The sequence below is a fragment of the Thalassophryne amazonica genome, chromosome 6, assembly GCF_902500255.1.
Source record: "Thalassophryne amazonica chromosome 6, fThaAma1.1, whole genome shotgun sequence".
In the NCBI taxonomy this organism is placed as follows: Eukaryota; Metazoa; Chordata; class Actinopteri; order Batrachoidiformes; family Batrachoididae; genus Thalassophryne; species Thalassophryne amazonica.
Window position 1 is genome coordinate 58341074 of NC_047108.1, and position 9444 is coordinate 58350517.

The 9444-nt window shown below is 40.8% G+C and overlaps 1 protein-coding gene across 1 annotated transcript in view; it reads right to left on the bottom strand.

Annotated features, from left to right (window-relative positions):
* Positions 1-3493, bottom strand: part of hdac7a (histone deacetylase 7a) — a 196594-nt gene extending 193101 nt beyond the window's left edge. The window contains exon 1 of the mRNA XM_034172206.1: positions 3288-3493. The gene's annotated coding sequence lies outside the window, so the exon portion shown is untranslated. The remainder of the gene's footprint in view (positions 1-3287) is intronic.
* Between the last annotated feature and the right edge of the window lie 5951 nt (positions 3494-9444).

Below are 9444 nucleotides of genomic sequence, written 5' to 3' on the forward strand. Positions count from 1 at the left end.
TAACAGATACATTATAGCTTTGTTGAAAACGGTGGTAATAACTGCATCCATTTTCTGGAAAAGTGGGGTAATAACCGCAAGACTACCAACATAGACTGTATGGAAGTAAGACTGAGTGATGCAAGTGCACATGTCATGGGATGTGTCCATACAGGAGTGTAATTGGTAATAATACTATGAAACATAAAATTTTCCTACTGTTCAATAAATCTGACATTTTTGGAATTAGGATGCAAATTAGAGGCCAGTAATCTACAATGGAAGATTGTCTTAAAAGCACAATCTGCTTGCACCAGTGTAGACACTGGAATTGAGCCTGAAAACATCATGAATCATACTGCCATAGTCTTTAGAAGAAGAAGAGAAGAAGAGGATCATCTTTAATATGGGTAGCCAATGAAAGCGCAAAGCTTGTTTCCAGAAGGGCCCATGGTACATGTCTCTCACTCCTCCCCAGCATTGTTGTTCAGAGTGCCAGTTGGGAACGTGGTGGCAATCGGGAAGCAAACCCGGATTGCTGGTGCTCCCGTCCAGCGTGAAAACCATTACGCCACGATCTTCCTGCACCTCCTTTTAGCCTCTTTATTCAGATGGCAATGGAAAGTATTCACAACTTTTTCCACTTTTTGTTATGTTACAGCCTTATTCGAAAATGAAGCAAATTCATTTTTCCCCACTCAAAATTCTACACAAAATATCCCATAATGACAACATGAAAAAAGTTTTTCTTGAATTTTTTGCAAATGTATTAAAATTTCTTATAAGCTAAGAAATCACGTGTACATAAGTATTCACACTCTTATCTCAATACTTTGTTGGTGCACCTTCGGCAGCAATTACAGCCTGAAATCTTCTTGAATATGATGCCACAAGCTTGGTGCACCTATCATTGGGCAGTTTTGCCCATTCCTCTTTGCAGCACCTCTCAAGCTCCATCAGGTTGGATGGGGAACGTCAGTGCACAGCCATTTTCAGCTCTCCAGAGATATTGTTCAATTGAATTCAGGTTTGGGCTCTGCCTGTGCCAGTCAAGGACATTCACAGAGTTGTCCTGAAGCCACTCCTTTGATATCTTGGCTGTGTGCTTAGGGTCATTGTCCTGCTGAAAGATGAATCGTCGCCTCAGTCTGAGGTCAAGAGCGCTCTGTAGTAGGTTTTCATCCAGGATGTCTCTGTACATTGCTGTAGTCACCTTCCCTCAATCCTGACTAGTCTCCCAGTTCCTACTGCTGAAAAACATCCCAACATCATGATGCTGCCACCACAATGCTTCACTGTAGGGATGGTGCCTGGTTTCCTCCAAACATGATCCCTGGCATTCACGCCAAAGAGTTCAATCTTTATTTCATCAGACCAGAGAATTTTGTTTCTCATGGTCTAAGAGTCCTTCAGGTGCCTTTTGGGAAACTCCAGGTGGGCTGCCATGTGCCTTTTACGAAGGAGTGGCTCCCGTCTGACCACTCTACCAATTAGGCCTGATTGGTGGATTGCTGCAGAGACAGTTGTCCTTCTGGAAGGTTCTCCTCTCTCCACAGAGGAATGCTGGAGTTCTGACAGAGTGGCCACTGGGTTCTTGGTCATCTCCCTGACTAAGGCCCTTCTTCTCTGATCAGCCAGTTTACACCTGCGGTCAGCTCTAGGAAGAGCCCTGGTGGCTCTGAACTTCTTCAATTTGTGGATGATGGCGGCCACTATGGTCATTAGGACCTTCAAAGCAGCAGAAATGTTTGTGTACCCTTCCTAAGATATTCACCTTAACATCTGAGACAATCCTGTGTCAGATGTCTACTGACAATTCCTTTGACTTCATGCTTGGTTTGTGCTCTGACATGCACTGTCATCTGTGGGACCTTATATGTAGACAGGTGTGTGTCTTTCCAAATTGCGTCCAATCAACTAAATTTCACTCAGGTGGACTCCAATTATACTGTAGAAACATGTCAAGGATGATCAGTGGAAACAATATTCACCTGAGTTCAGTTTTGAGCTTCATGGCAAAGGCTGTGAATACTTATGTACGTGTGATTTCTTTTAATACATTTGCAAAAATCTAACAAAAAAAAATGTATCCATCCCCTGACTTGTCTGAAGAAAACTGGCAATTAAACTGATTATTTACAGGTATTATATCAAAGGGGCCCATTACTTATGCAACCCATCATCTTAGCTTTTATATTTTTAATTAATTCATGTGAAGTTGTAGAGATTTACTTTCAATTTGAGTCTAAGGAACATAATTTTAGAAACTGAGAAGCCTGTTTTACTTTTGGTATCTGAAATGCCATAAACAAATTAAAATGTGTGAAATACCAAGGGGCCGAATACTTCTGCAAGCCACTGTACATACACACACACACACGCACACACGCACACACACACACACACACACACACACACACACACACACACACACACACACACACACACACACACACACACACACACACACACACACACACACACACACACACACACACACCAGATTTTTTTTTTACAGTGCAAGGAGAAAAGAAGACTGAATGAGAAAGGGGAAAATAGATGTTTGGGATGAGGGTGGGGAAGCTTTCAGCACTTTGGGATTGTCCCAGATGGACACAAGCTGCTCCCTCCATTTATAAACAGTCTTTGGCTTCATCTTCTCTTCTCCTCTCCTCGATCTTGTGACAGTCAATCAAACATGAACAAATTGCATTTTGCCTATTTTAATCTGACAAGTTCAGCAAGCTCCCTCGTGCCCCCTCCACCAAACTCTGCCATTTCCAAAGTCAACACACCGCCGAATGCCGGGCTGGCTCACTTACACTGTGGGTGGTTCTGTTTCCATTTTTCTCACCACCCCACCACCTCTGAAGAAAATAGAAAACTTTTGCCCAAAAACACCAATAAAGAAAAGGCCAACTGAACAGGCACAAACAGAAGAAAACACAGAGCTGCGTGCATTCACAGTAGATGTGCAGAGGAGCCAGAGTTGCTTCTTCCCACTTCTTTTGTGACTCTGAAATAGTTATCGCTGTTTTCCTTCCTTTCTTTCTCTTTGGGAGAGCGTGGGAGCGCCCTCAGAGCTCCGCAGAGAAACCACAGGGCTCTTAACAATAGGAGGAAGCCGGTAACTTGAGACACTTGGGTCAGACAGAGAGAACAGAGACTGGAGGAAAGTGGAAGACGCAAGCTCAGGCAACGGAAAGACAAGCAGGTTTCCACAGACGTGTAGACAGCATGAACTTGTTGCTGTGAGAAGAGGAAGCACATAGTGCACAAGAGTGGATGAAGCAGGAGCAGTGTCTTACCAGTGTGTCAGAGTCCTGCCAGTCATGTTCAGTACAGTCCAGAGAAGGAGCAGTGACCAGACCCGAGCTAAACACAAGCAAAGTATCACTTCAAGAGTCCAAGTGCTGAGAAAGTGAGGGGCCGCAACAAAAGCCGACAGAGGGAGGGAGGTAGAGGGAGAAGGAGAGAGTGAGGGAGAGAGATTAACCCCTCTGAGAGGGCTGCCGGACTCTGCCTCCGCCTTCACACAGTTGGTTTGCTGTATCCCGACTTCTTGTGTTTTCCCTCAAGTGCCAACAAGAAGAAGGAGGTCTGGAGGGAGTCCCACAGTGCGTGCACTTGTGTGCATTTTCACGCTCACGGATGTGTATCTGTGCGTGTCCGTGAGCAAGTGTGCACTGCAGGGTAGGGGAGACCGGCTGGCTCGGATCCAGAGGCAGCCAACCTGGTGGAAAAGACAATCGCAGGAAACACTATATCAGGAGCAGGCAAAATACCAGCACAAAAATAATGGTCAGACAGCGAAAAACAATGACATCGGCTGTGGAAAATATCATGGCAGAACAATGATAGGGAAATCAACCAGAGAGTATAAAAAGATGGACAGGATTTTTTTTTAACCACAGTATGTAAATAATGTGGTGGCCAAGTGGTTAATGCGCTTGGTTTCAGTTCAGAAGGTTCCGGGTTCAAATCCCACCCCTGCCACATTTCTCCATGTAATGTGGAGTTGCGTCAGGAAGGGCATCCGGCATAAAACTTGTGCCAATTCAACATGCAGATCCACCTTGGATTTGCTGTGGCGACCCCAAGTGCAAACAAGGGAGCAGCCGAAGGGACTTACTTACATGTAAAAAAATAATAATGATGATCACGTATTCATAAAGAGCTGAGCAGCTGAGAATGTTAGAAATGTTGTCTTTCAACATTAGAGGATGTTTACGTGTTGACACGCAGAAGTGTTGCCACGGAGGCGTTGGTGTGAGCCTCATGTCACAGCGTCTACATCATCGGGCAAAACAAAACTGCAACACATGAGATTGGGCCATGTCATTAGTTGTGTATCAACACTCGGCTCTTCCAGAGTCTACATGCACTGTTGTTGTTGGCTCAAGACAACCAAATTAAGACAACACTCACAACTGGACAAATCATTTGCAAATACAAATGAAAGGCATCAGAGGGAGGGTGCATAGCCTGCAAGATGCAAATATGCAATATTGTTCAGACGTTCACAAAATCTGTACTCCATCTCAGATCCGGATCAAACGTGGTCAGTCAGTAAACGATACCATCCTACATAATGCTCTCAAATATGAAAGACATTTGATCTTTTTTGACAGAGTTATGAATTTTTGATAATTTGTTTAATGTTAAAGATAGTTATTTTTCTAATTTTCCAAGATTTTTCCTGACTTTGACCTATGACCTTGAAATAATAATTATAATTATATTATTAAAATTATATTATAATAATTATAATTATATAATAATAATAATAATTACACGAGCAATCATAGATTTCTGACGTCCGCCAATCCAGATCCAGATCACCTCCAAAATTTAATGGAGTCTTGCATGCCCTAATATCTTTCTGTGGTGCAAATTTGGTGAGAATCTGTGAAATAGTTTTGAAGTAATCCTTCAAAGCCTATATAAAGTGAAATCTTGATCCAGAATCCGGATCCAGATCCTCTCAAAAATTTAATGGCGTCTTCCATGGCTTAATATGTATATCTGTTGAAAATTTCATCAGAATCTGGATTCGGACCCGGATCACCTCCAAAATTTAATGGAGTCTTTTACATGACCTAATATGTAGCTGTGGTGAAAATTTGGTGAGAATCCGTGAAGTAGTTTTGACGTAATCCTTCAAAATGTATATAAAGTGAAATCTTGATCAAGAATCCAGATTTGGATTAGAATCACATCCAAAATTTAATGGAGTCTTCCATGGCCTAATATGTGTATCTGTGTTGAAAATTTTGTCAAAATCCGTGCAGTAGTTTTGACGTAATCCTGCTAACAGTAATCCTTTAAAGAAAATATAAACTGAAACTTGATCCAGAATCCGGATCCGGATCCAGATGACTTCCAAAATTTAATGGATTCTTCCATGGCCTAATATCTATCTGTGGTGAAAATTTTCCAAAATCTGTGCAGTAGTTTTGACGTAATCTTGTTAACAGACATACAGACAAACAAACAAATAAACACAGGTGATTTTATTACATCCTTGAAGCATGTAATAATAAACATGACACACTGTTTTAATTAAGAGCAATTCAGTTTAATATATTGCTTTAACCATCATTATATTGTGCTGGTAAATGCAATTAAAACTCAGCGAGCCCTTCAAGAAACCTGGGTAACACCCCTGTTAAACTAAGGTCAAAAGTTATTTTACACTTGTGACTTTTTCAATCTTTTTGAGTTTTCGCAATGCTGTCACAGATCGGCAGGTCACCATGACGAATGTATAGAACGCACATTCCACAGCCAGCCCTGACTCCCACACAGCTCTGAGCGCCCACACAGGCACACGGTCCCCCGGCTGTAATCATATCCAGCGATAAGAGCAGCTTCCCCCAGCGGTCTCTGGCTCTCCAGGCTCTGACCACAGCAACTCACAATGGCTGCTCTGATTACACAGACAAGGAGCTGCATTACACCCTGCTACTTCAATTTCCTTCTCTCTGGGTCAAACTTAGTTTGTGTTTGTGAGCGTGCAGGGTTCATAGGTTTTGTGGTTTTAAAAGTTACTTTACCAGTTGTACGACATCACAGGGACTCCATCTGCTGAGGCATCATGACGGTGCTGATCGGCTGCTCAGTAATGATGTGCGTAAGCAACTGGTGTGGCAGCATACCTGAGTTGTGACAGGAAAAGTACATGCTGTACCTGTTGACATTTATAGCAACAAGATTTCAAAGCAGCAATTGTCACTGTGAAATTTATTTGTTTTGAGTTATTTTTAACTCTCTATCCTGTTTAAAATGTAAGATGATGATAGCAATAAATTTATTTATAAAGCACTTTAAAAATCAACAAAGTGCTGAACATAGCTCCAGAATAACACTTATCAAAGATAACCTATATTACAAAATAAAAATAAATACATAAAAATAAATACAACAAAACAAAATGTATAGTTAGCAGAAATAATTAAAATTAGGGGGAAAACAAACAAAACTAATGGCAATAGAAAATAAGTTTTAAGACTACTCTTTTATGGGCCTTTCACACTGAATATGTCAGATGCATCAAAAATCGGTCTAAAAAGCATTATTTTCAATGAGACGCGTTGCGTTTTAGATGCGTCAGATGCGTCGCGTCAAAAGCTGAGCTAAACCAACGCTTCTGAAGGGAGCACGGATTGCCGCTTGTCGGCAGGCTGACGCAGTCAAAGTTCAATCCAATCCAACTTTCAATGCTCTGAGCTGTGACGTACCTTTGCATTGTCCAATAGGAACAATGCGTCGGGCCAAAACACGGAAGACTAGTGGCAGAAACCACTGATCTTTACAAAATGGATCGGTGTTAGAAAAAAAAATGGATCGGTATTGAAACCACTGATCTCTACAAAACAAACGTGTCACAGGACTGCTCATTTATGGATCAGTTTTCTGAAGAAAAATCCTTGGAAATGTTTTTTGTTGTTGTTTGTTACCTCAGAATTTCTGATTACTGTTTAAAAAAAATTCAGAACACTTGTAATTAAAATAGCTAAATAAATAAATAAATGGTTATTTAGAAACCTTTCATCTGTAAATTAAAACCACCTGTTATTTCAGATTAGATAATTTCTTGTTTAACATAAGGAGCCTCAGACATTTATTTTTAGACAAAATAACATGGAAATTTGTACATTTTTTAAAGTCTGGTAGATTATTTATATCTCATTTCAACCATAAAAACAGACACTGTAAATAAATACAAATGTTTATTATAAATGCAACAGGAAATAATTTAACCATAACTGCAGTGTGATTGTAAAGTAGGATTTCTGTGACATAAACCTCATGATGATTTTTTTTATATAATCATTTCAACTTGTAATTTCGCCAAAATATGTAATTGCCTTTAATGTTGTGATCATGACAGAGTCATTTCTAAAATATGAATTTGAGCACAATAAGTGGAGAGCTTCTACTTGTGCAAATGTCTTTTGACTTTGATTTTGTGGACATTTTTAATGATCCGTTCATTTATTGTTAAAATATAAAATGAAACAACTTTTTAAAAAATAATAAAATAGTTGCTGTTTAAAGAGCCTTTTATTTAGAAGCAGGTGATGTTCTGCTGGATTCTCGGGACCAGATGAAGGTCTCTTCTGCAGCTTTGAACTCTGGTGGTGTTGCTGAAAAGCAGAGATATTTTCTTTCGACTGGACTTCGTGGTGTTCAGCTCATCAATGGAAGTTTGGTTGTCTGCACAGCAAATGTTCCTGATTGGGACAAATAAAAATATTTCTTTAAATATAAAGAAACACTAAACAGTTTATATATAAAAAAAAAAACAGGAAAGAAATGATGGAAAAAACACCAGAAAAAATAAGTTATTTAAAGTTGAGCTTTTGTGGTGTCTGAAAAAAGCTGTAGAGACTGAACCATTTAGAAATTAAAGCGTTCACTCAGATCAACTATGCTAAAAGGCTACGCTAACATTAGCTGATCATTAAACCTTCACAGCAGTTCAGTAAACATCACGTTTTATTTTTACATTATTCTCACCTCAATAAAGCTGCAGAACTAAACTCTGTTGGGCAAACTGGGACTTTGCATACATCCAAAAAGTGGGAGATTTCGGACTGAGTGGGTTTGCTCCATCACCCCGGCTGCCTGCCTCGCTCTGCCCAGGAATGATGCCTGAAGGCTGGCTTCTCCGTGCGGGTCGGACCACTGTCGCAGTTCGATCGATATCCCACCAAGTCGTCGGTCCTCCCTCGGTCGGCGTCACTCCAAAAAGTAGCTGAAAAAAGCTTCTCCCAGCAGGGTGATGGGAGAATCGTTCTACTGCTGTTTATAAAGCTTTTTGGTGGTTCAGGCGACCCAAATTCAAGATGGCGAATGCTGAACTTTTTTCAGATTGTGGAAACAGCCAGAGTGTGACGTAGCAACCCCGCCTCCTCCCCCCCCCCCTTTTTTTTTTGCCGCTTCCAAAGCGTCATGCGTCGGATCCGTCGGATGCGTTTTCCGACGGATTCCGACACGTTGACGGATTGGCCTGACGTATTCAGTGTGAAAGGCCCATTAAATTAGTCAATGGAAGTTGCCTTTCTAATCTAACAGGCAGGCTATTCCACAAAGTCGGAGCAAGAAAAAGCAAGAAAAGGCTCTGAAGCCTGCGGACTTCTTTTTAACCCCTTGGACACAGAGCAAGTCTGCATCCAGCAACAAGGGGACACATAAGGCTTAACAACTTCAGCAAGACACTTGGGTGGATGACCATTTAGAGCCTTAAAAGTCAGAAACAAAACCTTGAAATCTGCTCTTCACATCTCAGGAAGCCAGTGAATGCAAGTCAGAATGGGTGTGATGTGATCAAACCTCTTGGTTTTTGTCAAAACTCTACCAGTGGTATTCTGTACCATCTGTTGACATCTCATACTCTTATGTGGAAATTCAGAAAACAAGTCTGTACAATTGTCAAATTTGGAAGAACAAAGGTGTGAATCAAAGTTTCCACATGCACCATGAACAGAATCGGTCTGATCATTGCAATATTGTGCAAATGGAAATGGCCTGTCTTAACAACCTCCCTAATGTGCAAATCAAAAGACAATGATGTATCGAAAGTCACACCAAGGCTTTTACATTTTTCACTTTGACGAATCACATAGTCACCAAGTAAGAATGTTACTTGGCCAGAAACATGCCTCAGTCTGGCAGGGCCAACAACAAACATCACAATTTTCTCTGTATTCAAAAGCAGGAAATTTGCAGACATCCAATTATTCACTACAACCACACAAGCCACCAGTTTTGTAATCTGAGAGACATTGTTTACAAAGACTGGCATATACATCTGGAGGTCATTAACATAGCAGTAAAAATCAATTCTGCTACTCAGAATAAGATGACCAAGATACAGAGAGAACAGTGATGAACCAAAAACAAAATCCTGAGGTACCCAAGATTTCATAGCTGCGAAATCAGATGCCGTTCTAAATGGTG